Source organism: Mchenga conophoros, linkage group LG3, assembly GCF_057382185.1.
Source record: "Mchenga conophoros isolate Kocher_MC1m ecotype Shallow Benthic linkage group LG3, M_conophoros_male_GT1.1, whole genome shotgun sequence".
Taxonomy (NCBI): Eukaryota; Metazoa; Chordata; class Actinopteri; order Cichliformes; family Cichlidae; genus Mchenga; species Mchenga conophoros.
In genome coordinates this window covers 51,262,563-51,288,920 of record NC_140528.1, presented here as the reverse complement: position 1 = coordinate 51,288,920, position 26,358 = coordinate 51,262,563, and the positions used below count along the sequence as shown (strand labels likewise).

The following is a 26,358-nucleotide window of genomic DNA, read 5'->3' as shown; positions in this document are numbered from 1 at the left end:
TAAGATAAGTAGAAAGAGGACTCGACGAGGATGGGATTCGAACCCACGCGTGCAGAGCACAATGGATTAGCAGTCCATCGCCTTAACCTCTCGGCCACCTCATCTCGTGGCTGCAGTTTCTTTGCCAGCAGAATTGGGAATTTATTCTGTGACCATGTAGTCTGGATGGACAGAATGCGAGCTGAGCGCTAGTGTATCGACGCAGGGAAATCTACTCCAGATCCCCCACGAGGGGCTGCGTAACACTTTGGTAGAAGCCTGGAGTGATGCTGGCTTCTTCTTTGAGCCTGTTCTTCTTGGGGGTTGCCAGAGTGGATCATCTGCCTCCATCTCACCCTGCCCCTAGCATTCTCCTCTGTCACAGCAACCCTCTTCATGTCCTCCTCAACTAGATCCATGAACTTTCTCTTCTGTATTTTTCTTTTCCTCCTGCCTAGCAGCTCCATATTTTACACCCTTTTCCCAGTATATCTTATTTTCCTCCTCTGCACATTTCCAAACCACCGCAGCCTTACCGGTCTAACTTTGTCTCCAAACTGCTCAACCCCAGCTGTCCCTCTGACATAGTCAGTTCTAATCTTTTTCCATCCTGGACACTCCCAACATAAAAAAACTTACCATCTTCAACTCTGACAACTCCATCTCGGCCTCTCGTCTTTTCCTCCGTGCCACAGTCATAAAACAATACATCAGAGCAGTTCTCACCACCGTCCTGTAAAGCTTGCCTTTCACACCTGCTGCTATCCTGGTGTCACAAATCACCCCTTTATTTGGTCTCCACCCACATCTTCCCTTCAAAGTACTCCTTCCCTTGTTAGCACATTACCATTTCCACCCTTAATGACTTTAAACTGCTGTCCATCCTTTCCAGCTTCATCTCTCTGCCATACCAATTGGTACAAGTCCCTTTCTCCATGCTTAGTGTCAAGGCTCACCTTGAACTCACTATAAGGCTTTTCCTTTGCCATTGGTCTAGCACCCCTAGCATTCTTATTTACACGACAACATTACTTTTTCTTTTCCTTTGAATGCTTCCCTGAAGTGATGACACAAAGCCTTGAAAAGTGAGTATAATGAGTAAAGTCATAGACATAATGAGACAAAACCAATGGATTGGATGCAGAATTTGCTGGTGGGCATCTCGGGGATGTGCAAAGGGTCACTGGAGAATGCGGGTATCGATCCCGCTACCTCTCGCATGCTAAGCGAGCGCTCTCCCATTTGAGCTAATTCCCCTTTGTCAGTTGGGGATTGTAGCTTCATCTTTTCATATGGACCTTTAACTCCGGCGGATCTAAAAAGGACGCCTCGCCTTCATGGGTTTCTGGGCATGCCAACTACAACAAGACCCCGTGGTAGAATCACTGCGCATACGAGACATTAAGGACCAACTCTAGTCTGGGCACTACACATTATGCTGGGAGACTGTCACCGTTTGTGGAAGCACCTTTCAGCTGCTTCTGGAGAAAAAGAGATGTCAGACTGGACTGGGGGCATTGCTGCGTGACTCTTGGCTGCCATCGGCCAGTATTGTGAAGGTAAGAGGGGAGACAATCACCTCAGATGGACAAACACTGATGAGGTTTAAAGCCAGCGTTAACCTGACAGTACCTGAAAGGTACTCAGAGGAGACGTGCAAATAAACATTTGCCAAAGGAAGCCACATGCGTTCGTTTGGAGTACTGACTATTCTGGAAACAAAGTATCTTTTGGCCATTGTATTAGCAGACCATTCTCTTTAACGTGACCTGTGCAACAAGACCACATGGTGAACTATAGGGAGTACTGAGCCAAAGAAGAGCTGAGGCATTGCATCATGCCTACTTTGGCAGCCAATCTCACAACATGCATTAAGATAAGTAGAAAGAGGACTCGACGAGGATGGGATTCGAACCCACGTGTGCAGAGCACAATGGATTAGCAGTCCATCGCCTTAACCTCTCGGCCACCTCATCTCATTGCTGCAGTTTCTTTGCCAGCAGAATTGGGAATTTATTCTGTGACCATGTAGTCTGGATGGACAAAATGCGAGCTGAGCGCTAGTGTATCGACGCAGGGAATTCTACTCCAGATCCCCCACGAGGGGCTGCGTAACACTTTGGTAGAAGCCTGGAGTGATGCTGGCTTCTTCTTTGAGCCTGTTCTTCTTGGGGGTTGCCAGAGTGGATCATCTGCCTCCATCTCACCCTGCCCCTAGCATTCTCCTCTGTCACAGCAACCCTCTTCATGTCCTCCTCAACTAGATCCATGAACTTTCTCTTCTGTATTTTTCTTTTCCTCCTGCCTAGCAGCTCCATATTTTACACCCTTTTCCCAGTATATCTTATTTTCCTCCTCTGCACATTTCCAAACCACCGCAGCCTTACCGGTCTAACTTTGTCTCCAAACCGCTCAACCGCAGCTGTCCCTCTGACATAGTCAGTTCTAATCTTTTTCCATCCTGGACACTCCCAACATAAAAAAACTTACCATCTTCAACTCTGACAACTCCATCTCGGCCTCTCGTCTTTTCCTCCGTGCCACAGTCATAAAACAATACATCAGAGCAGTTCTCACCACCGTCCTGTAAAGCTTGCCTTTCACACCTGCTGCTATCCTGGTGTCACAAATCACCCCTTTATTTGGTCTCCACCCACATCTTCCCTTCAAAGTATTCCTTCCCTTGTTAGCACATTACCATTTCCACCCTTAATGACTTTAAACTGCTGTCCATCCTTTCCAGCTTCATCTCTCTGCCATACCAATTGGTACAAGTCCCTTTCTCCATGCTTAGTGTCAAGGCTCACCTTGAACTCACTATAAGGCTTTTCCTTTGCCATTGGTCTAGCACCCCTAGCATTCTTATTTACACGACAACATTACTTTTTCTTTTCCTTTGAATGCTTCCCTGAAGTGATGACACAAAGCCTTGAAAAGTGAGAATAATGAGTAAAGTCATAGACATAATGAGACAAAACCAATGGATTGGATGCAGAATTCGCTGGTGGGCATCTCTGGGATGTGCAAATGGTCACTGGAGAATGCGGGTATCGATCCCGCTACCTCTCGCATGCTAAGCGAGCACTCTCCCATTTGAGCTAATTCCCCTTTGTCGGTTGGGGATTGTAGCTTCATCTTGTCATATGGACCTTTAACTCCGGGGGATCTAAAAAGGACGCCTCGCCTTCATGGGTTTCTGGGCATGCCAACTACAACAAGACCCCGTGGTAGAATCACTGCGCATACGAGACATTAAGGACCAACTCTAGTCTGGGCATTACACATTATGCTGGGAGACTGTCACCGTTTGTGGAAGCACCTTTCAGCTGCTTCTGGAGAAAAAGAGATGTCAGACTGGACTGGGGGCATTGCTGCGTGACTCTTGGCTGCCATCGGCCAGTATTGTGAAGGTAAGAGGGGAGACAATCACCTCAGATGGACAAACACTGATGAGGTTTAAAGCCAGCGTTAACCTGACAGTACCTGAAAGGTACTCAGAGGAGACGTGCAAATAAACATTTGCCAAAGGAAGACACATGCGTTCGTTTGGAGCACTGACTATTCTGGAAACAAAGTATCTTTTGGCCATTGTATTAGCACAACATTCTCTTTAACGTGACCTGTGCAACAAGACCACATGGTGAACTATAGGGAGTACTGAGCCAAAGAAGAGCTGAGGGATTGCATCATGCCTACTTTGGCAGCCAATCTCACAACATGCATTAAGATAAGCAGAAAGAGGACTCGACGAGGATGGGATTCGAACCCACGCGTGCAGAGCACAATGGATTAGCAGTCCATCGCCTTAACCTCTCGGCCACCTCATCTCGTGGCTGCAGGTTCTTTGCCAGCAGAATTGGGAATTTATTCTGTGACCATGTAGTCTGGATGGACAAAATGCGAGCTGAGCGCTAGTGTATCTACGCAGGGAAATCTACTCCAGATCCCCCACGAGGGGCTGCGTAACACTTTGGTAGAAGCCTGGAGTGATGCTGGCTTCTTCTTTGAGCCTGTTCTTCTTGGGGGTTGCCAGAGTGGATCATCTGCCTCCATCTCACCCTGCCCCTAGCATTCTCCTCTGTCACAGCAACCCTCTTCATGTCCTCCTCAACTAGATCCATGAACTTTCTCTTCTGTATTTTTCTTTTCCTCCTGCCTAGCAGCTCCATATTTTACACCCTTTTCCCAGTATATCTTATTTTCCTCCTCTGCACATTTCCAAACCACCGCAGCCTTACCGGTCTAACTTTGTCTCCAAACCGCTCAACCGCAGCTGTCCCTCTGACATAGTCAGTTCTAATCTTTTTCCATCCTGGACACTCCCAACATAAAAAAACTTACCATCTTCAACTCTGACAACTCCATCTCGGCCTCTCGTCTTTTCCTCCGTGCCACAGTCATAAAACAATACATCAGAGCAGTTCTCACCACCGTCCTGTAAAGCTTGCCTTTCACACCTGCTGCTATCCTGGTGTCACAAATCACCCCTTTATTTGGTCTCCACCCACATCTTCCCTTCAAAGTACTCCTTCCCTTGTTAGCACATTACCATTTCCACCCTTAATGACTTTAAACTGCTGTCCATCCTTTCCAGCTTCATCTCTCTGCCATACCAATTGGTACAAGTCCCTTTCTCCATGCTTAGTGTCAAGGCTCACCTTGAACTCACTATGAGGCTTTTCCTTTGCCATTGGTCTAGCACCCCTAGCATTCTTATTTACACGACAACATTACTTTTTCTTTTCCTTTGAATGCTTCCCTGAAGTGATGACACAAAGCCTTGAAAAGTGAGTATAATGAGTAAAGTCATAGACATAATGAGACAAAACCAATGGACTGACTACAGAACCTGCTGGGGGGCTGCTCGGGGATGTGCAAATGGTCACTGGAGAATGCGGGTATCGATCCCGCTACCTCTCGCATGCAAAGCGAGCGCTCTCCCATTTGAGCTAATTCCCCTTTGACGGTTGGGGATTGTAGCTTCATCTTGTCATATGGACCTTTAACTCCGGCGGCTCTAAAAAGGACGCCTCGCCTTCATGGGTTTCTGGGCATGCCAACTACAACAAGACCCCGTGGTAGAATCACTGCGCATACGAGACATTAAGGACCAACTCTAGTCTGGGCACTACACATTATGCTGGGAGACTGTCACCGTTTGTGGAAGCACCTTTCAGCTGCTTCTGGAGAAAAAGAGATGTCAGACTGGACTGGGGGCATTGCTGCGTGACTCTTGGCTGCCATCGGCCAGTATTGTGAAGGTAAGAGGGGAGACAATCACCTCAGATGGACAAACACTGATGAGGTTTAAAGCCAGCGTTAACCTGACAGTACCTGAAAGGTACTCAGAGGAGACGTGCAAATAAACATTTGCCAAAGGAAGCCACATGCGTTCGTTTGGAGTACTGACTATTCTGGAAACAAAGTATCTTTTGGCCATTGTATTAGCAGACCATTCTCTTTAACGTGACCTGTGCAACAAGACCACATGGTGAACTATAGGGAGTACTGAGCCAAAGAAGAGCTGAGGCATTGCATCATGCCTACTTTGGCAGCCAATCTCACAACATGCATTAAGATAAGTAGAAAGAGGACTCGACGAGGATGGGATTCGAACCCACGCGTGCAGAGCACAATGGATTAGCAGTCCATCGCCTTAACCTCTCGGCCACCTCATCTCGTGGCTGCAGTTTCTTTGCCAGCAGAATTGGGAATTTATTCTGTGACCATGTAGTCTGGATGGACAAAATGCGAGCTGAGCGCTAGTGTATCGACGCAGGGAAATCTACTCCAGATCCCCCACGAGGGGCTGCGTAACACTTTGGTAGAAGCCTGGAGTGATGCTGGCTTCTTCTTTGAGCCTGTTCTTCTTGGGGGTTGCCAGAGTGGATCATCTGCCTCCATCTCACCCTGCCCCTAGCATTCTCCTCTGTCACAGCAACCCTCTTCATGTCCTCCTCAACTAGATCCATGAACTTTCTCTTCTGTATTTTTCTTTTCCTCCTGCCTAGCAGCTCCATATTTTACACCCTTTTCCCAGTATATCTTATTTTCCTCCTCTGCACATTTCCAAACCACCGCAGCCTTACCGGTCTAACTTTGTCTCCAAACCGCTCAACCCCAGCTGTCCCTCTGACATAGTCAGTTCTAATCTTTTTCCATCCTGGACACTCCCAACATAAAAAAACTTACCATCTTCAACTCTGACAACTCCATCTCGGCCTCTCGTCTTTTCCTCCGTGCCACAGTCATAAAACAATACATCAGAGCAGTTCTCACCACCGTCCTGTAAAGCTTGCCTTTCACACCTGCTGCTATCCTGGTGTCACAAATCACCCCTTTATTTGGTCTCCACCCACATCTTCCCTTCAAAGTACTCCTTCCCTTGTTAGCACATTACCATTTCCACCCTTAATGACTTTAAACTGCTGTCCATCCTTTCCAGCTTCATCTCTCTGCCATACCAATTGGTACAAGTCCCTTTCTCCATGCTTAGTGTCAAGGCTCACCTTGAACTCACTATAAGGCTTTTCCTTTGCCATTGGTCTAGCACCCCTAGCATTCTTATTTACACGACAACCTTACTTTTTCTTTTCCTTTGAATGCTTCCCTGAAGTGATGACACAAAGCCTTGAAAAGTGAGTATAATGAGTAAAGTCATAGACATAATGAGACAAAACCAATGGATTGGATGCAGAATTTGCTGGTGGGCATCTCGGGGATGTGCAAAGGGTCACTGGAGAATGCGGGCATCGATCCCGCTACCTCTCGCATGCGAAGCGAGCGCTCTCCCATTTGAGCTAATTCCCCTTTGTCGGTTGGGGATTGTAGCTTCATCTTGTCATATGGAACTTTAACTCCGGGGGATCTAAAAAGGACGCCTCGCCTTCATGGGTTTCTGGGCATGCCAACTACAACAAGACCCCGTGGTAGAATCACTGCGCATACGAGACATTAAGGACCAACTCTAGTCTGGGCACTACACATTATGCTGGGAGACTGTCACCGTTTGTGGAAGCACCTTTCAGCTGCTTCTGGAGAAAAAGAGATGTCAGACTGGACTGGGGGCATTGCTGCGTGACTCTTGGCTGCCATCGGCCAGTATTGTGAAGGTAAGAGGGGAGACAATCACCTCAGATGGACAAACACTGATGAGGTTTAAAGCCAGCGTTAACCTGACAGTACCTGAAAGGTACTCAGAGGAGACGTGCAAATAAACATTTGCCAAAGGAAGCCACATGCGTTCGTTTGGAGTACTGACTATTCTGGAAACAAAGTATCTTTTGGCCATTGTATTAGCAGACCATTCTCTTTAACGTGACCTGTGCAACAAGACCACATGGTGAACTATAGGGAGTACTGAGCCAAAGAAGAGCTGAGGCATTGCATCATGCCTACTTTGGCAGCCAATCTCACAACATGCATTAAGATAAGTAGAAAGAGGACTCGACGAGGATGGGATTCGAACCCACGCGTGCAGAGCACAATGGATTAGCAGTCCATCGCCTTAACCTCTCGGCCACCTCATCTCGTGGCTGCAGTTTCTTTGCCAGCAGAATTGGGAATTTATTCTGTGACCATGTAGTCTGGATGGACAAAATGCGAGCTGAGCGCTAGTGTATCGACGCAGGGAAATCTACTCCAGATCCCCCACGAGGGGCTGCGTAACACTTTGGTAGAAGCCTGGAGTGATGCTGGCTTCTTCTTTGAGCCTGTTCTTCTTGGGGGTTGCCAGAGTGGATCATCTGCCTCCATCTCACCCTGCCCCTAGCATTCTCCTCTGTCACAGCAACCCTCTTCATGTCCTCCTCAACTAGATCCATGAACTTTCTCTTCTGTATTTTTCTTTTCCTCCTGCCTAGCAGCTCCATATTTTACACCCTTTTCCCAGTATATCTTATTTTCCTCCTCTGCACATTTCCAAACCACCGCAGCCTTACCGGTCTAACTTTGTCTCCAAACCGCTCAACCCCAGCTGTCCCTCTGACATAGTCAGTTCTAATCTTTTTCCATCCTGGACACTCCCAACATAAAAAAACTTACCATCTTCAACTCTGACAACTCCATCTCGGCCTCTCGTCTTTTCCTCCGTGCCACAGTCATAAAACAATACATCAGAGCAGTTCTCACCACCGTCCTGTAAAGCTTGCCTTTCACACGTGCTGCTATCCTGGTGTCACAAATCACCCCTTTATTTGGTCTCCACCCACATCTTCCCTTCAAAGTACTCCTTCCCTTGTTAGCACATTACCATTTCCACCCTTAATGACTTTAAACTGCTGTCCATCCTTTCCAGCTTCATCTCTCTGCCATACCAATTGGTACAAGTCCCTTTCTCCATGCTTAGTGTCAAGGCTCACCTTGAACTCACTATAAGGCTTTTCCTTTGCCATTGGTCTAGCACCCCTAGCATTCTTATTTACACGACAACCTTACTTTTTCTTTTCCTTTGAATGCTTCCCTGAAGTGATGACACAAAGCCTTGAAAAGTGAGTATAATGAGTAAAGTCATAGACATAATGAGACAAAACCAATGGATTGGATGCAGAATTTGCTGGTGGGCATCTCGGGGATGTGCAAAGGGTCACTGGAGAATGCGGGCATCGATCCCGCTACCTCTCGCATGCGAAGCGAGCGCTCTCCCATTTGAGCTAATTCCCCTTTGTCGGTTGGGGATTGTAGCTTCATCTTGTCATATGGAACTTTAACTCCGGGGGATCTAAAAAGGACGCCTCGCCTTCATGGGTTTCTGGGCATGCCAACTACAACAAGACCCCGTGGTAGAATCACTGCGCATACGAGACATTAAGGACCAACTCTAGTCTGGGCACTACACATTATGCTGGGAGACTGTCACCGTTTGTGGAAGCACCTTTCAGCTGCTTCTGGAGAAAAAGAGATGTCAGACTGGACTGGGGGCATTGCTGCGTGACTCTTGGCTGCCATCGGCCAGTATTGTGAAGGTAAGAGGGGAGACAATCACCTCAGATGGACAAACACTGATGAGGTTTAAAGCCAGCGTTAACCTGACAGTACCTGAAAGGTACTCAGAGGAGACGTGCAAATAAACATTTGCCAAAGGAAGCCAAATGCGTTCGTTTGGAGCACTGACTATTCTGGAAACAAAGTATCTTTTGGCCATTGTATTAGCAGACCATTCTCTTTAACGTGACCTGTGCAACAAGACCACATGGTGAACTATAGGGAGTACTGAGCCAAAGAAGAGCTGAGGCATTGCATCATGCCTACTTTGGCAGCCAATCTCACAACATGCATTAAGATAAGTAGAAAGAGGACTCGACGAGGATGGGATTCGAACCCACGCGTGCAGAGCACAATGGATTAGCAGTCCATCGCCTTAACCTCTCGGCCACCTCATCTCGTGGCTGCAGTTTCTTTGCCAGCAGAATTGGGAATTTATTCTGTGACCATGTAGTCTGGATGGACAAAATGTGAGCTGAGCGCTAGTGTATCGACGCAGGGAAATCTACTCCAGATGCCCCACGAGGGGCTGCGTAACACTTTGGTAGAAGCCTGGAGTGATGCTGGCTTCTTCTTTGAGCCTGTTCTTCTTGGGGGTTGCCAGAGTGGATCATCTGCCTCCATCTCACCCTGCCTCTTGCATTCTCCTCTGTCACAGCAACCCTCTTCATGTCCTCCTCAACTAGATCCATGAACTTTCTCTTCTGTATTTTTCTTTTCCTCCTGCCTAGCAGCTCCATATTTTACACCCTTTTCCCAGTATATCTTATTTTCCTCCTCTGCACATTTCCAAACCACCGCAGCCTTACCGGTCTAACTTTGTCTCCAAACCGCTCAACCGCAGCTGTCCCTCTGACATAGTCAGTTCTAATCTTTTTCCATCCTGGACACTCCCAACATAAAAAAACTTACCATCTTCAACTCTGACAACTCCATCTCGGCCTCTCGTCTTTTCCTCCGTGCCACAGTCATAAAACAATACATCAGAGCAGTTCTCACCACCGTCCTGTAAAGCTTGCCTTTCACACCTGCTGCTATCCTGGTGTCACAAATCACCCCTTTATTTGGTCTCCACCCACATCTTCCCTTCAAAGTACTCCTTCCCTTGTTAGCACATTACCATTTCCACCCTTAATGACTTTAAACTGCTGTCCATCCTTTCCAGCTTCATCTCTCTGCCATACCAATTGGTACAAGTCCCTTTCTCCATGCTTAGTGTCAAGGCTCACCTTGAACTCACTATAAGGCTTTTCCTTTGCCATTGGTCTAGCACCCCTAGCATTCTTATTTACACGACAACATTACTTTTTCTTTTCCTTCCTTTTCCTTTGAATGCTTCCCTGAAGTGATGACACAAAGCCTTGAAAAGTGAGTATAATGAGTAAAGTCATAGACATAATGAGACAAAACCAATGGATTGGATGCAGAATTTGCTGGTGGGCATCTCGGGGATGTGCAAAGGGTCACTGGAGAATGCGGGTATCGATCCCGCTACCTCTCGCATGCAAAGCGAGCGCTCTCCCATTTGAGCTAATTCCCCTTTGTCGGTTGGCGATTGTAGCTTCATCTTGTCATATGGACCTTTAACTCCGGCGGCTCTAAAAAGGACGCCTCGCCTTCATGGGTTTCTGGGCATGCCAACTACAACAAGACCCCGTGGTAGAATCACTGCGCATACGAGACATTAAGGACCAACTCTAGTCTGGGCACTACACATTATGCTGGGAGACTGTCACCGTTTGTGGAAGCACCTTTCAGCTGCTTCTGGAGAAAAAGAGATGTCAGACTGGACTGGGGGCATTGCTGCGTGACTCTTGGCTGCCATCGGCCAGTATTGTGAAGGTAAGAGGGGAGACAATCACCTCAGATGGACAAACACTGATGAGGTTTAAAGCCAGCGTTAACCTGACAGTACCTGAAAGGTACTCAGAGGAGACGTGCAAATAAACATTTGCCAAAGGAAGCCACATGCGTTCGTTTGGAGTACTGACTATTCTGGAAACAAAGTATCTTTTGGCCATTGTATTAGCAGACCATTCTCTTTAACGTGACCTGTGCAACAAGACCACATGGTGAACTATAGGGAGTACTGAGCCAAAGAAGAGCTGAGGCATTGCATCATGCCTACTTTGGCAGCCAATCTCACAACATGCATTAAGATAAGTAGAAAGAGGACTCGACGAGGATGGGATTCGAACCCACGTGTGCAGAGCACAATGGATTAGCAGTCCATCGCCTTAACCTCTCGGCCACCTCATCTCATTGGTGCAGTTTCTTTGCCAGCAGAATTGGGAATTTATTCTGTGACCATGTAGTCTGGATGGACAAAATGCGAGCTGAGCGCTAGTGTATCGACGCAGGGAATTCTACTCCAGATCCCCCACGAGGGGCTGCGTAACACTTTGGTAGAAGCCTGGAGTGATGCTGGCTTCTTCTTTGAGCCTGTTCTTCTTGGGGGTTGCCAGAGTGGATCATCTGCCTCCATCTCACCCTGCCCCTAGCATTCTCCTCTGTCACAGCAACCCTCTTCATGTCCTCCTCAACTAGATCCATGAACTTTCTCTTCTGTATTTTTCTTTTCCTCCTGCCTAGCAGCTCCATATTTTACACCCTTTTCCCAGTATATCTTATTTTCCTCCTCTGCACATTTCCAAACCACCGCAGCCTTACCGGTCTAACTTTGTCTCCAAACCGCTCAACCGCAGCTGTCCCTCTGACATAGTCAGTTCTAATCTTTTTCCATCCTGGACACTCCCAACATAAAAAAACTTACCATCTTCAACTCTGACAACTCCATCTCGGCCTCTCGTCTTTTCCTCCGTGCCACAGTCATAAAACAATACATCAGAGCAGTTCTCACCACCGTCCTGTAAAGCTTGCCTTTCACACCTGCTGCTATCCTGGTGTCACAAATCACCCCTTTATTTGGTCTCCACCCACATCTTCCCTTCAAAGTACTCCTTCCCTTGTTAGCACATTACCATTTCCACCCTTAATGACTTTAAACTGCTGTCCATCCTTTCCAGCTTCATCTCTCTGCCATACCAATTGGTACAAGTCCCTTTCTCCATGCTTAGTGTCAAGGCTCACCTTGAACTCACTATAAGGCTTTTCCTTTGCCATTGGTCTAGCACCCCTAGCATTCTTATTTACACGACAACATTACTTTTTCTTTTCCTTTGAATGCTTCCCTGAAGTGATGACACAAAGCCTTGAAAAGTGAGAATAATGAGTAAAGTCATAGACATAATGAGACAAAACCAATGGATTGGATGCAGAATTCGCTGGTGGGCATCTCTGGGATGTGCAAATGGTCACTGGAGAATGCGGGTATCGATCCCGCTACCTCTCGCATGCTAAGCGAGCACTCTCCCATTTGAGCTAATTCCCCTTTGTCGGTTGGGGATTGTAGCTTCATCTTGTCATATGGACCTTTAACTCCGGGGGATCTAAAAAGGACGCCTCGCCTTCATGGGTTTCTGGGCATGCCAACTACAACAAGACCCCGTGGTAGAATCACTGCGCATACGAGACATTAAGGACCAACTCTAGTCTGGGCATTACACATTATGCTGGGAGACTGTCACCGTTTGTGGAAGCACCTTTCAGCTGCTTCTGGAGAAAAAGAGATGTCAGACTGGACTGGGGGCATTGCTGCGTGACTCTTGGCTGCCATCGGCCAGTATTGTGAAGGTAAGAGGGGAGACAATCACCTCAGATGGACAAACACTGATGAGGTTTAAAGCCAGCGTTAACCTGACAGTACCTGAAAGGTACTCAGAGGAGACGTGCAAATAAACATTTGCCAAAGGAAGACACATGCGTTCGTTTGGAGCACTGACTATTCTGGAAACAAAGTATCTTTTGGCCATTGTATTAGCACAACATTCTCTTTAACGTGACCTGTGCAACAAGACCACATGGTGAACTATAGGGAGTACTGAGCCAAAGAAGAGCTGAGGGATTGCATCATGCCTACTTTGGCAGCCAATCTCACAACATGCATTAAGATAAGTAGAAAGAGGACTCGACGAGGATGGGATTCGAACCCACGCGTGCAGAGCACAATGGATTAGCAGTCCATCGCCTTAACCTCTCGGCCACCTCATCTCGTGGCTGCAGGTTCTTTGCCAGCAGAATTGGGAATTTATTCTGTGACCATGTAGTCTGGATGGACAAAATGCGAGCTGAGCGCTAGTGTATCTACGCAGGGAAATCTACTCCAGATCCCCCACGAGGGGCTGCGTAACACTTTGGTAGAAGCCTGGAGTGATGCTGGCTTCTTCTTTGAGCCTGTTCTTCTTGGGGGTTGCCAGAGTGGATCATCTGCCTCCATCTCACCCTGCCCCTAGCATTCTCCTCTGTCACAGCAACCCTCTTCATGTCCTCCTCAACTAGATCCATGAACTTTCTCTTCTGTATTTTTCTTTTCCTCCTGCCTAGCAGCTCCATATTTTACACCCTTTTCCCAGTATATCTTATTTTCCTCCTCTGCACATTTCCAAACCACCGCAGCCTTACCGGTCTAACTTTGTCTCCAAACCGCTCAACCGCAGCTGTCCCTCTGACATAGTCAGTTCTAATCTTTTTCCATCCTGGACACTCCCAACATAAAAAAACTTACCATCTTCAACTCTGACAACTCCATCTCGGCCTCTCGTCTTTTCCTCCGTGCCACAGTCATAAAACAATACATCAGAGCAGTTCTCACCACCGTCCTGTAAAGCTTGCCTTTCACACCTGCTGCTATCCTGGTGTCACAAATCACCCCTTTATTTGGTCTCCACCCACATCTTCCCTTCAAAGTACTCCTTCCCTTGTTAGCACATTACCATTTCCACCCTTAATGACTTTAAACTGCTGTCCATCCTTTCCAGCTTCATCTCTCTGCCATACCAATTGGTACAAGTCCCTTTCTCCATGCTTAGTGTCAAGGCTCACCTTGAACTCACTATGAGGCTTTTCCTTTGCCATTGGTCTAGCACCCCTAGCATTCTTATTTACACGACAACATTACTTTTTCTTTTCCTTTGAATGCTTCCCTGAAGTGATGACACAAAGCCTTGAAAAGTGAGTATAATGAGTAAAGTCATAGACATAATGAGACAAAACCAATGGACTGACTACAGAACCTGCTGGGGGGCTGCTCGGGGATGTGCAAATGGTCACTGGAGAATGCGGGTATCGATCCCGCTACCTCTCGCATGCAAAGCGAGCGCTCTCCCATTTGAGCTAATTCCCCTTTGACGCTTGGGGATTGTAGCTTCATCTTGTCATATGGACCTTTAACTCCGGCGGCTCTAAAAAGGACGCCTCGCCTTCATGGGTTTCTGGGCATGCCAACTACAACAAGACCCCGTGGTAGAATCACTGCGCATACGAGACATTAAGGACCAACTCTAGTCTGGGCACTACACATTATGCTGGGAGACTGTCACCGTTTGTGGAAGCACCTTTCAGCTGCTTCTGGAGAAAAAGAGATGTCAGACTGGACTGGGGGCATTGCTGCGTGACTCTTGGCTGCCATCGGCCAGTATTGTGAAGGTAAGAGGGGAGACAATCACCTCAGATGGACAAACACTGATGAGGTTTAAAGCCAGCGTTAACCTGACAGTACCTGAAAGGTACTCAGAGGAGACGTGCAAATAAACATTTGCCAAAGGAAGCCACATGCGTTCGTTTGGAGTACTGACTATTCTGGAAACAAAGTATCTTTTGGCCATTGTATTAGCAGACCATTCTCTTTAACGTGACCTGTGCAACAAGACCACATGGTGAACTATAGGGAGTACTGAGCCAAAGAAGAGCTGAGGCATTGCATCATGCCTACTTTGGCAGCCAATCTCACAACATGCATTAAGATAAGTAGAAAGAGGACTCGACGAGGATGGGATTCGAACCCACGCGTGCAGAGCACAATGGATTAGCAGTCCATCGCCTTAACCTCTCGGCCACCTCATCTCGTGGCTGCAGTTTCTTTGCCAGCAGAATTGGGAATTTATTCTGTGACCATGTAGGCTGGATGGACAAAATGCGAGCTGAGCGCTAGTGTATCGACGCAGGGAAATCTACTCCAGATCCCCCACGAGGGGCTGCGTAACACTTTGGTAGAAGCCTGGAGTGATGCTGGCTTCTTCTTTGAGCCTGTTCTTCTTGGGGGTTGCCAGAGTGGATCATCTGCCTCCATCTCACCCTGCCCCTAGCATTCTCCTCTGTCACAGCAACCCTCTTCATGTCCTCCTCAACTAGATCCATGAACTTTCTCTTCTGTATTTTTCTTTTCCTCCTGCCTAGCAGCTCCATATTTTACACCCTTTTCCCAGTATATCTTATTTTCCTCCTCTGCACATTTCCAAACCACCGCAGCCTTACCGGTCTAACTTTGTCTCCAAACCGCTCAACCCCAGCTGTCCCTCTGACATAGTCAGTTCTAATCTTTTTCCATCCTGGACACTCCCAACATAAAAAAACTTACCATCTTCAACTCTGACAACTCCATCTCGGCCTCTCGTCTTTTCCTCCGTGCCACAGTCATAAAACAATACATCAGAGCAGTTCTCACCACCGTCCTGTAAAGCTTGCCTTTCACACCTGCTGCTATCCTGGTGTCACAAATCACCCCTTTATTTGGTCTCCACCCACATCTTCCCTTCAAAGTACTCCTTCCCTTGTTAGCACATTACCATTTCCACCCTTAATGACTTTAAACTGCTGTCCATCCTTTCCAGCTTCATCTCTCTGCCATACCAATTGGTACAAGTCCCTTTCTCCATGCTTAGTGTCAAGGCTCACCTTGAACTCACTATGAGGCTTTTCCTTTGCCATTGGTCTAGCACCCCTAGCATTCTTATTTACACGACAACATTACTTTTTCTTTTCCTTTGAATGCTTCCCTGAAGTGATGACACAAAGCCTTGAAAAGTGAGTATAATGAGTAAAGTCATAGACATAATGAGACAAAACCAATGGACTGACTACAGAACCTGCTGGGGGGCTGCTCGGGGATGTGCAAATGGTCACTGGAGAATGCGGGTATCGATCCCGCTACCTCTCGCATGCAAAGCGAGCGCTCTCCCATTTGAGCTAATTCCCCTTTGACGGTTGGGGATTGTAGCTTCATCTTGTCATATGGACCTTTAACTCCGGCGGCTCTAAAAAGGACGCCTCGCCTTCATGGGTTTCTGGGCATGCCAACTACAACAAGACCCCGTGGTAGAATCACTGCGCATACGAGACATTAAGGACCAACTCTAGTCTGGGCACTACACATTATGCTGGGAGACTGTCACCGTTTGTGGAAGCACCTTTCAGCTGCTTCTGGAGAAAAAGAGATGTCAGACTGGACTGGGGGCATTGCTGCGTGACTCTTGGCTGCCATCGGCCAGTATTGTGAAGGTAAGAGGGGAGACAATCACCTCAGATGGACAAACACTGATGAGGTTTAAAGCCAGCGTTAACCTGACAGTACCTGAAAGGTACTCAGAGGAGACGTGCAAATAAACATTTGCCAAAGGAAGCCACATGCGTTCGTTTGGAGTACTGACTATTCTGGAAACAAAGTATCTTTTGGCCATTGTATTAGCAGACCATTCTCTTTAACGTGACCTGTGCAACAAGACCACATGGTGAACTATAGGGAGTACTGAGCCAAAGAAGAGCTGAGGCATTGCATCATGCCTACTTTGGCAGCCAATCTCACAACATGCATTAAGATAAGTAGAAAGAGGACTCGACGAGGATGGGATTCGAACCCACGCGTGCAGAGCACAATGGATTAGCAGTCCATCGCCTTAACCTCTCGGCCACCTCATCTCGTGGCTGCAGTTTCTTTGCCAGCAGAATTGGGAATTTATTCTGTGACCATGTAGGCTGGATGGACAAAATGCGAGCTGAGCGCTAGTGTATCGACGCAGGGAAATCTACTCCAGATCCCCCACGAGGGGCTGCGTAACACTTTGGTAGAAGCCTGGAGTGATGCTGGCTTCTTCTTTGAGCCTGTTCTTCTTGGGGGTTGCCAGAGTGGATCATCTGCCTCCATCTCACCCTGCCCCTAGCATTCTCCTCTGTCACAGCAACCCTCTTCATGTCCTCCTCAACTAGATCCATGAACTTTCTCTTCTGTATTTTTCTTTTCCTCCTGCCTAGCAGCTCCATATTTTACACCCTTTTCCCAGTATATCTTATTTTCCTCCTCTGCACATTTCCAAACCACCGCAGCCTTACCGGTCTAACTTTGTCTCCAAACCGCTCAACCCCAGCTGTCCCTCTGACATAGTCAGTTCTAATCTTTTTCCATCCTGGACACTCCCAACATAAAAAAACTTACCATCTTCAACTCTGACAACTCCATCTCGGCCTCTCGTCTTTTCCTCCGTGCCACAGTCATAAAACAATACATCAGAGCAGTTCTCACCACCGTCCTGTAAAGCTTGCCTTTCACACCTGCTGCTATCCTGGTGTCACAAATCACCCCTTTATTTGGTCTCCACCCACATCTTCCCTTCAAAGTACTCCTTCCCTTGTTAGCACATTACCATTTCCACCCTTAATGACTTTAAACTGCTGTCCATCCTTTCCAGCTTCATCTCTCTGCCATACCAATTGGTACAAGTCCCTTTCTCCATGCTTAGTGTCAAGGCTCACCTTGAACTCACTATAAGGCTTTTCCTTTGCCATTGGTCTAGCACCCCTAGCATTCTTATTTACACGACAACCTTACTTTTTCTTTTCCTTTGAATGCTTCCCTGAAGTGATGACACAAAGCCTTGAAAAGTGAGTATAATGAGTAAAGTCATAGACATAATGAGACAAAACCAATGGATTGGATGCAGAATTTGCTGGTGGGCATCTCGGGGATGTGCAAAGGGTCACTGGAGAATGCGGGCATCGATCCCGCTACCTCTCGCATGCGAAGCGAGCGCTCTCCCATTTGAGCTAATTCCCCTTTGTCGGTTGGGGATTGTAGCTTCATCTTGTCATATGGAACTTTAACTCCGGGGGATCTAAAAAGGACGCCTCGCCTTCATGGGTTTCTGGGCATGCCAACTACAACAAGACCCCGTGGTAGAATCACTGCGCATACGAGACATTAAGGACCAACTCTAGTCTGGGCATTACACATTATGCTGGGAGACTGTCACCGTTTGTGGAAGCACCTTTCAGCTGCTTCTGGAGAAAAAGAGATGTCAGACTGGACTGGGGGCATTGCTGCGTGACTCTTGGCTGCCATCGGCCAGTATTGTGAAGGTAAGAGGGGAGACAATCACCTCAGATGGACAAACACTGATGAGGTTTAAAGCCAGCGTTAACCTGACAGTACCTGAAAGGTACTCAGAGGAGACGTGCAAATAAACATTTGCCAAAGGAAGCCACATGCGTTCGTTTGGAGTACTGACTATTCTGGAAACAAAGTATCTTTTGGCCATTGTATTAGCAGACCATTCTCTTTAACGTGACCTGTGCAACAAGACCACATGGTGAACTATAGGGAGTACTGAGCCAAAGAAGAGCTGAGGCATTGCATCATGCCTACTTTGGCAGCCAATCTCACAACATGCATTAAGATAAGTAGAAAGAGGACTCGACGAGGATGGGATTCGAACCCACGCTTGCAGAGCACAATGGATTAGCAGTCCATCGCCTTAACCTCTCGGCCACCTCATCTCGTGGCTGCAGTTTCTTTGCCAGCAGAATTGGGAATTTATTCTGTGACCATGTAGTCTGGATGGACAAAATGCGAGCTGAGCGCTAGTGTATCGACGCAGGGAAATCTACTCCAGATCCCCCACGAGGGGCTGCGTAACACTTTGGTAGAAGCCTGGAGTGATGCTGGCTTCTTCTTTGAGCCTGTTCTTCTTGGGGGTTGCCAGAGTGGATCATCTGCCTCCATCTCACCCTGCCCCTAGCATTCTCCTCTGTCACAGCAACCCTCTTCATGTCCTCCTCAACTAGATCCATGAACTTTCTCTTCTGTATTTTTCTTTTCCTCCTGCCTAGCAGCTCCATATTTTACACCCTTTTCCCAGTATATCTTATTTTCCTCCTCTGCACATTTCCAAACCACCGCAGCCTTACCGGTCTAACTTTGTCTCCAAACCGCTCAACCCCAGCTGTCCCTCTGACATAGTCAGTTCTAATCTTTTTCCATCCTGGACACTCCCAACATAAAAAAACTTACCATCTTCAACTCTGACAACTCCATCTCGGCCTCTCGTCTTTTCCTCCGTGCCACAGTCATAAAACAATACATCAGAGCAGTTCTCACCACCGTCCTGTAAAGCTTGCCTTTCACACCTGCTGCTATCCTGGTGTCACAATCACCCCTTTATTTGGTCTCCACCCACATCTTCCCTTCAAAGTACTCCTTCCCTTGTTAGCACATTACCATTTCCACCCTTAATGACTTTAAACTGCTGTCCATCCTTTCCAGCTTCATCTCTCTGCCATACCAATTGGTACAAGTCCCTTTCTCCATGCTTAGTGTCAAGGCTCACCTTGAACTCACTATAAGGCTTTTCCTTTGCCATTGGTCTAGCACCCCTAGCATTCTTATTTACACGACAACATTACTTTTTCTTTTCCTTCCTTTTCCTTTGAATGCTTCCCTGAAGTGATGACACAAAGCCTTGAAAAGTGAGTATAATGAGTAAAGTCATAATGAGACAAAACCAATGGACTGACTACAGAACCTGCTGGGGGGCTGCTCGGGGATGTGCAAATGGTCACTGGAGAATGCGGGTATCGATCCCGCTACCTCTCGCATGCAAAGCGAGCGCTCTCCCATTTGAGCTAATTCCCCTTTGTCGGTTGGGGATTGTAGCTTCATCTTGTCATATGGAACTTTAACTCCGGGGGATCTAAAAAGGACGCCTCGCCTTCATGGGTTTCTGGGCATGCCAACTACAACAAGACCCCGTGGTAGAATCACTGCGCATACGAGACATTAAGGACCAACTCTAGTCTGGGCACTACACATTATGCTGGGAGACTGTCACCATTTGTGGAAGCACCTTTCAGCTGCTTCTGGAGAAAAAGAGATGTCAGACTGGACTGGGGGCATTGCTGCGTGACTCTTGGCTGCCATCGGCCAGTATTGTGAAGGTAAGAGGGGAGACAATCACCTCAGATGGACAAACACTGATGAGGTTTAAAGCCAGCGTTAACCTGACAGTACCTGAAAGGTACTCAGAGGAGACGTGCAAATAAACATTTGCCAAAGGAAGCCACATGCGTTCGTTTGGAGCACTGACTATTCTGGAAACAAAGTATCTTTTGGCCATTGTATTAGCAGACCATTCTCTTTAACGTGACCTGTGCAACAAGACCACATGGTGAACTATAGGGAGTACTGAGCCAAAGAAGAGCTGAGGCATTGCATCATGCCTACTTTGGCAGCCAATCTCACAACATGCATTAAGATAAGTAGAAAGAGGACTCGACGAGGATGGGATTCGAACCCACGCGTGCAGAGCACAATGGATTAGCAGTCCATCGCCTTAACCTCTCGGCCACCTCATCTCGTGGCTGCAGTTTCTTTGCCAGCAGAATTTGGAATTTATTCTGTGACCATGTAGTCTGGATGGACAAAATGCGAGCTGAGCGCTAGTGTATCGACGCAGGGAAATCTACTCCAGATCCCCCACGAGGGGCTGCGTAACACTTTGGTAGAAGCCTGGAGTGATGCTGGCTTCTTCTTTGAGCCTGTTCTTCTTGGGGGTTGCCAGAGTGGATCATCTGCCTCCATCTCACCCTGCCCCTAGCATTCTCCTCTGTCACAGCAACCCTCTTCATGTCCTCCTCAACTAGATCCATGAACTTTCTCTTCTGTATTTTTCTTTTCCTCCTGCCTAGCAGCTCCATATTTTACACCCTTTTCCCAGTATATCTTATTTTCCTCCTCTGCACATTTCCAAACCACCGCAGCCTTACCGGTCTAACTTTGTCTCCAAACCGCTCAACCGCAGCTGTCCCTCTGACATAGTCAGTTCTAATCTTTTTCCATCCTGGACACTCCCAACATAAAAAAACTTACCATCTTCAACTCTGACAACTCCATCTCGGCCTCTCGTCTTTTCCTCCGTGCCACAGTCATAAAACAATACATCAGAGCAGTTCTCACCACCGTCCTGTAAAGCTTGCCTTTCACACCTGCTGCTATCCTGGTGTCACAAATCACCCCTTTATTTGGTCTCCACCCACATCTTCCCTTCAAAGTACTCCTTCCCTTGTTAGCACATTACCATTTCCACCCTTAATGACTTTAAACTGCTGTCCATCCTTTCCAGCTTCATCTCTCTGCCATACCAATTGGTACAAGTCCCTTTCTCCATGCTTAGTGTCAAGGCTCACCTTGAACTCACTATAAGGCTTTTCCTTTGCCATTGGTCTAGCACCCCTAGCATTCTTATTTACACGACAACATTACTTTTTCTTTTCCTTCCTTTTCCTTTGAATGCTTCCCTGAAGTGATGACACAAAGCCTTGAAAAGTGAGTATAATGAGTAAAGTCATAGACATAATGAGACAAAACCAATGGACTGACTACAGAACCTGCTGGGGGGCTGCTCGGGGATGTGCAAATGGTCACTGGAGAATGCGGGTATCGATCCCGCTACCTCTCGCATGCAAAGCGAGTGCTCTCCCATTTGAGCTAATTCCCCTTTGTCGGTCGGCGATTGTAGCTTCATCTTGTCATATGGACCTTTAACTCCGGCGGCTCTAAAAAGGACGCCTCGCCTTCATGGGTTTCTGGGCATGCCAACTACAACAAGACCCCGTGGTAGAATCACTGCGCATACGAGACATTAAGGACCAACTCTAGTCTGGGCACTACACATTATGCTGGGAGACTGTCACCGTTTGTGGAAGCACCTTTCAGCTGCTTCTGGAGAAAAAGAGATGTCAGACTGGACTGGGGGCATTGCTGCGTGACTCTTGGCTGCCATCGGCCAGTATTGTGAAGGTAAGAGGGGAGACAATCACCTCAGATGGACAAACACTGATGAGGTTTAAAGCCAGCGTTAACCTGACAGTACCTGAAAGGTACTCAGAGGAGACGTGCAAATAAACATTTGCCAAAGGAAGCCACATGCGTTCGTTTGGAGTACTGACTATTCTGGAAACAAAGTATCTTTTGGCCATTGTATTAGCAGACCATTCTCTTTAACGTGACCTGTGCAACAAGACCACATGGTGAACTATAGGGAGTACTGAGCCAAAGAAGAGCTGAGGCATTGCATCATGCCTACTTTGGCAGCCAATCTCACAACATGCATTAAGATAAGTAGAAAGAGGACTCGACGAGGATGGGATTCGAACCCACGCGTGCAGAGCACAATGGATTAGCAGTCCATCGCCTTAACCTCTCGGCCACCTCATCTCGTGGCTGCAGTTTCTTTGCCAGCAGAATTGGGAATTTATTCTGTGACCATGTAGTCTGGATGGACAAAATGCGAGCTGAGCGCTAGTGTATCGACGCAGGGAAATCTACTCCAGATCCCCCACGAGGGGCTGCGTAACACTTTGGTAGAAGCCTGGAGTGATGCTGGCTTCTTCTTTGAGCCTGTTCTTCTTGGGGGTTGCCAGAGTGGATCATCTGCCTCCATCTCACCCTGCCCCTAGCATTCTCCTCTGTCACAGCAACCCTTTTCATGTCCTCCTCAACTAGATCCATGAACTTTCTCTTCTGTATTTTTCTTTTCCTCCTGCCTAGCAGCTCCATATTTTACACCCTTTTCCCAGTATATCTTATTTTCCTCCTCTGCACATTTCCAAACCACCGCAGCCTTACCGGTCTAACTTTGTCTCCAAACCGCTCAACCCCAGCTGTCCCTCTGACATAGTCAGTTCTAATCTTTTTCCATCCTGGACACTCCCAACATAAAAAAACTTACCATCTTCAACTCTGACAACTCCATCTCGGCCTCTCGTCTTTTCCTCCGTGCCACAGTCATAAAACAATACATCAGAGCAGTTCTCACCACCGTCCTGTAAAGCTTGCCTTTCACACCTGCTGCTATCCTGGTGTCACAATCACCCCTTTATTTGGTCTCCACCCACATCTTCCCTTCAAAGTACTCCTTCCCTTGTTAGCACATTACCATTTCCACCCTTAATGACTTTAAACTGCTGTCCATCCTTTCCAGCTTCATCTCTCTGCCATACCAATTGGAACAAGTCCCTTTCTCCATGCTTAGTGTCAAGGCTCACCTTGAACTCACTATAAGGCTTTTCCTTTGCCATTGGTCTAGCACCCCTAGCATTCTTATTTACACGACAACCTTACTTTTTCTTTTCCTTTGAATGCTTCCCTGAAGTGATGACACAAAGCCTTGAAAAGTGAGTATAATGAGTAAAGTCATAGACATAATGAGACAAAACCAATGGATTGGATGCAGAATTTGCTGGTGGGCTACTCGGGGATGTGCAAAGGGTCACTGGAGAATGCGGGTATCGATCCCGCTACCTCTCGCATGCTAAGCGAGCGCTCTCCCATTTGAGCTAATTCCCCTTTGTCGGTTGGGGATTGTAGCTTCATCTTGTCATATGGAACTTTAACTCCGGGGGATCTAAAAAGGACGCCTCGCCTTCATGGGTTTCTGGGCATGCCAACTACAACAAGACCCCGTGGTAGAATCACTGCGCATACGAGACATTAAGGACCAACTCTAGTCTGGGCACTACACATTATGCTGGGAGACTGTCACCGTTTGTGGAAGCACCTTTCAGCTGCTTCTGGAGAAAAAGAGATGTCAGACTGGACTGGGGGCATTGCTGCGTGACTCTTGGCTGCCATCGGCCAGTATTGTGAAGGTAAGAGGGGAGACAATCACCTCAGATGGACAAACACTGATGAGGTTTAAAGCCAGCGTTAACCTGACAGTACCTGAAAGGTACTCAGAGGAGACGTGCAAATAAACATTTGCCAAAGGAAGCCAAATGCGTTCGTTTGGAGCACTGACTATTCTGGAAACAAAGTATCTTTTGGCCATTGTATTAGCAGACCATTCTCTTTAACGTGACCTGTGCAACAAGACCACATGGTGAACTATAGGGAGTACTGAGCCAAAGAAGAGCTGAGGCATTGCATCATGCCTACTTTGGCAGCCAATCTCACAACATGCATTAAGATAAGTAGAAAGAGGACTCGACGAGGATGGGATTCGAACCCACGCGTGCAGAGCACAATGGATTAGCAGTCCATCGCCTTAACCTCTCGGCCACCTCATCTCGTGGCTGCAGTTTCTTTGCCAGCAGAATTGGGAATTTATTCTGTGACCATGTAGTCTAGATGGACAAAATGTGAGCTGAGCGCTAGTGTATCGACGCAGGGAAATCTACTCCAGATCCCCCACGAGGGGCTGCGTAACACTTTGGTAGAAGCCTGGAGTGATGCTGGCTTCTTCTTTGAGCCTGTTCTTCTTGGGGGTTGCCAGAGTGGATCATCTGCCTCCATCTCACCCTGCCCCTAGCATTCTCCTCTGTCACAGCAACCCTCTTCATGTCCTCCTCAACTAGATCCATGAACTTTCTCTTCTGTATTTTTCTTTTCCTCCTGCCTAGCAGCTCCATATTTTACACCCTTTTCCCAGTATATCTTATTTTCCTCCTCTGCACATTTCCAAACCACCGCAGCCTTACCGGTCTAACTTTGTCTCCAAACCGCTCAACCCCAGCTGTCCCTCTGACATAGTCAGTTCTAATCTTTTTCCATCCTGGACACTCCCAACATAAAAAAACTTACCATCTTCAACTCTGACAACTCCATCTCGGCCTCTCGTCTTTTCCTCCGTGCCACAGTCATAAAACAATACATCAGAGCAGTTCTCACCACCGTCCTGTAAAGCTTGCCTTTCACACCTGCTGCTATCCTGGTGTCACAATCACCCCTTTATTTGGTCTCCACCCACATCTTCCCTTCAAAGTACTCCTTCCCTTGTTAGCACATTACCATTTCCACCCTTAATGACTTTAAACTGCTGTCCATCCTTTCCAGCTTCATCTCTCTGCCATACCAATTGGTACAAGTCCCTTTCTCCATGCTTAGTGTCAAGGCTCACCTTGAACTCACTATAAGGCTTTTCCTTTGCCATTGGTCTAGCACCCCTAGCATTCTTATTTACACGACAACATTACTTTTTCTTTTCCTTTGAATGCTTCCCTGAAGTGATGACACAAAGCCTTGAAAAGTGAGTATAATGAGTAAAGTCATAGACATAATGAGACAAAACCAATGGACTGGCTACAGAACCTGCTGGTGGGCTACTCGGGGATGTGCAAAGGGTCACTGGAGAATGCGGGTATCGATCCCGCTACCTCTCGCATGCGAAGCGAGCGCTCTCCCATTTGAGCTAATTCCCCTTTGTCGGTTGGGGATTGTAGCTTCATCTTGTCATATGGACCTTTAACTCCGGCGGATCTAAAAAGGACGCCTCGCCTTCATGGGTTTCTGGGCATGCCAACTACAACAAGACCCCGTGGTAGAATCACTGCGCATACGAGACATTAAGGACCAACTCTAGTCTGGGCACTACACATTATGCTGGGAGACTGTCACCGTTTGTGGAAGCACCTTTCAGCTGCTTCTGGAGAAAAAGAGATGTCAGACTGGACTGGGGGCATTGCTGCGTGACTCTTGGCTGCCATCGGCCAGTATTGTGAAGGTAAGAGGGGAGACAATCACCTCAGATGGACAAACACTGATGAGGTTTAAAGCCAGCGTTAACCTGACAGTACCTGAAAGGTACTCAGAGGAGACGTGCAAATAAACATTTGCCAAAGGAAGCCACATGCGTTCGTTTGGAGCACTGACTATTCTGGAAACAAAGTATCTTTTGGCCATTGTATTAGCAGACCATTCTCTTTAACGTGACCTGTGCAACAACACCACATGGTGAACTATAGGGAGTACTGAGCCAAAGAAGAGCTGAGGCATTGCATCATGCCTACTTTGGCAGCCAATCTCACAACATGCATTAAGATAAGTAGAAAGAGGACTCGACGAGGATGGGATTCGAACCCACGCGTGCAGAGCACAATGGATTAGCAGTCCATCGCCTTAACCTCTCGGCCACCTCATCTCGTGGCTGCAGTTTCTTTGCCAGCAGAATTGGGAATTTATTCTGTGACCATGTAGTCTGGATGGACAAAATGCGAGCTGAGCGCTAGTGTATCGACGCAGGGAAATCTACTCCAGATCCCCCACGAGGGGCTGCGTAACACTTTGGTAGAAGCCTGGAGTGATGCTGGCTTCTTCTTTGAGCCTGTTCTTCTTGGGGGTTGCCAGAGTGGATCATCTGCCTCCATCTCACCCTGCCCCTAGCATTCTCCTCTGTCACAGCAACCCTCTTCATGTCCTCCTCAACTAGATCCATGAACTTTCTCTTCTGTATTTTTCTT

The 26,358-nt window shown here is 47.4% G+C and overlaps 24 non-coding genes across 24 annotated transcripts; all 24 read right to left on the bottom strand.

Moving 5' to 3' along the window:
• Positions 1-22: 22 nt before the first annotated feature.
• trnas-gcu (transfer RNA serine (anticodon GCU)) lies at positions 23-104 on the bottom strand. Its single transcript has one exon. It is a non-coding gene; the product is annotated as a tRNA-Ser (tRNA).
• Positions 105-1,163: 1,059 nt separating this feature from the next.
• On the bottom strand, positions 1,164-1,236 carry trnaa-agc (transfer RNA alanine (anticodon AGC)). Its single transcript has one exon. It is a non-coding gene; the product is annotated as a tRNA-Ala (tRNA).
• A 637-nt stretch (positions 1,237-1,873) lies between these two features.
• On the bottom strand, positions 1,874-1,955 carry trnas-gcu (transfer RNA serine (anticodon GCU)). Its single transcript has one exon. It is a non-coding gene; the product is annotated as a tRNA-Ser (tRNA).
• A 1,769-nt stretch (positions 1,956-3,724) lies between these two features.
• On the bottom strand, positions 3,725-3,806 carry trnas-gcu (transfer RNA serine (anticodon GCU)). Its single transcript has one exon. It is a non-coding gene; the product is annotated as a tRNA-Ser (tRNA).
• A 1,059-nt stretch (positions 3,807-4,865) lies between these two features.
• trnaa-ugc (transfer RNA alanine (anticodon UGC)) lies at positions 4,866-4,938 on the bottom strand. The gene has a single exon. It is a non-coding gene; the product is annotated as a tRNA-Ala (tRNA).
• Positions 4,939-5,575: 637 nt separating this feature from the next.
• trnas-gcu (transfer RNA serine (anticodon GCU)) lies at positions 5,576-5,657 on the bottom strand. The gene has a single exon. It is a non-coding gene; the product is annotated as a tRNA-Ser (tRNA).
• Positions 5,658-7,426: 1,769 nt separating this feature from the next.
• On the bottom strand, positions 7,427-7,508 carry trnas-gcu (transfer RNA serine (anticodon GCU)). Its single transcript has one exon. It is a non-coding gene; the product is annotated as a tRNA-Ser (tRNA).
• Positions 7,509-9,277: 1,769 nt separating this feature from the next.
• trnas-gcu (transfer RNA serine (anticodon GCU)) lies at positions 9,278-9,359 on the bottom strand. Its single transcript has one exon. It is a non-coding gene; the product is annotated as a tRNA-Ser (tRNA).
• A 1,069-nt stretch (positions 9,360-10,428) lies between these two features.
• trnaa-ugc (transfer RNA alanine (anticodon UGC)) lies at positions 10,429-10,501 on the bottom strand. Its single transcript has one exon. It is a non-coding gene; the product is annotated as a tRNA-Ala (tRNA).
• A 637-nt stretch (positions 10,502-11,138) lies between these two features.
• On the bottom strand, positions 11,139-11,220 carry trnas-gcu (transfer RNA serine (anticodon GCU)). The gene has a single exon. It is a non-coding gene; the product is annotated as a tRNA-Ser (tRNA).
• Positions 11,221-12,989: 1,769 nt separating this feature from the next.
• trnas-gcu (transfer RNA serine (anticodon GCU)) lies at positions 12,990-13,071 on the bottom strand. Its single transcript has one exon. It is a non-coding gene; the product is annotated as a tRNA-Ser (tRNA).
• Positions 13,072-14,130: 1,059 nt separating this feature from the next.
• Positions 14,131-14,203, bottom strand: trnaa-ugc (transfer RNA alanine (anticodon UGC)). The gene has a single exon. It is a non-coding gene; the product is annotated as a tRNA-Ala (tRNA).
• Positions 14,204-14,840: 637 nt separating this feature from the next.
• Positions 14,841-14,922, bottom strand: trnas-gcu (transfer RNA serine (anticodon GCU)). The gene has a single exon. It is a non-coding gene; the product is annotated as a tRNA-Ser (tRNA).
• A 1,059-nt stretch (positions 14,923-15,981) lies between these two features.
• On the bottom strand, positions 15,982-16,054 carry trnaa-ugc (transfer RNA alanine (anticodon UGC)). The gene has a single exon. It is a non-coding gene; the product is annotated as a tRNA-Ala (tRNA).
• Positions 16,055-16,691: 637 nt separating this feature from the next.
• trnas-gcu (transfer RNA serine (anticodon GCU)) lies at positions 16,692-16,773 on the bottom strand. The gene has a single exon. It is a non-coding gene; the product is annotated as a tRNA-Ser (tRNA).
• Positions 16,774-18,542: 1,769 nt separating this feature from the next.
• On the bottom strand, positions 18,543-18,624 carry trnas-gcu (transfer RNA serine (anticodon GCU)). The gene has a single exon. It is a non-coding gene; the product is annotated as a tRNA-Ser (tRNA).
• A 1,062-nt stretch (positions 18,625-19,686) lies between these two features.
• On the bottom strand, positions 19,687-19,759 carry trnaa-ugc (transfer RNA alanine (anticodon UGC)). Its single transcript has one exon. It is a non-coding gene; the product is annotated as a tRNA-Ala (tRNA).
• A 637-nt stretch (positions 19,760-20,396) lies between these two features.
• On the bottom strand, positions 20,397-20,478 carry trnas-gcu (transfer RNA serine (anticodon GCU)). The gene has a single exon. It is a non-coding gene; the product is annotated as a tRNA-Ser (tRNA).
• Positions 20,479-21,547: 1,069 nt separating this feature from the next.
• On the bottom strand, positions 21,548-21,620 carry trnaa-ugc (transfer RNA alanine (anticodon UGC)). The gene has a single exon. It is a non-coding gene; the product is annotated as a tRNA-Ala (tRNA).
• A 637-nt stretch (positions 21,621-22,257) lies between these two features.
• Positions 22,258-22,339, bottom strand: trnas-gcu (transfer RNA serine (anticodon GCU)). Its single transcript has one exon. It is a non-coding gene; the product is annotated as a tRNA-Ser (tRNA).
• A 1,058-nt stretch (positions 22,340-23,397) lies between these two features.
• trnaa-agc (transfer RNA alanine (anticodon AGC)) lies at positions 23,398-23,470 on the bottom strand. The gene has a single exon. It is a non-coding gene; the product is annotated as a tRNA-Ala (tRNA).
• Positions 23,471-24,107: 637 nt separating this feature from the next.
• On the bottom strand, positions 24,108-24,189 carry trnas-gcu (transfer RNA serine (anticodon GCU)). The gene has a single exon. It is a non-coding gene; the product is annotated as a tRNA-Ser (tRNA).
• Positions 24,190-25,247: 1,058 nt separating this feature from the next.
• Positions 25,248-25,320, bottom strand: trnaa-cgc (transfer RNA alanine (anticodon CGC)). The gene has a single exon. It is a non-coding gene; the product is annotated as a tRNA-Ala (tRNA).
• Positions 25,321-25,957: 637 nt separating this feature from the next.
• Positions 25,958-26,039, bottom strand: trnas-gcu (transfer RNA serine (anticodon GCU)). Its single transcript has one exon. It is a non-coding gene; the product is annotated as a tRNA-Ser (tRNA).
• Between the last annotated feature and the right edge of the window lie 319 nt (positions 26,040-26,358).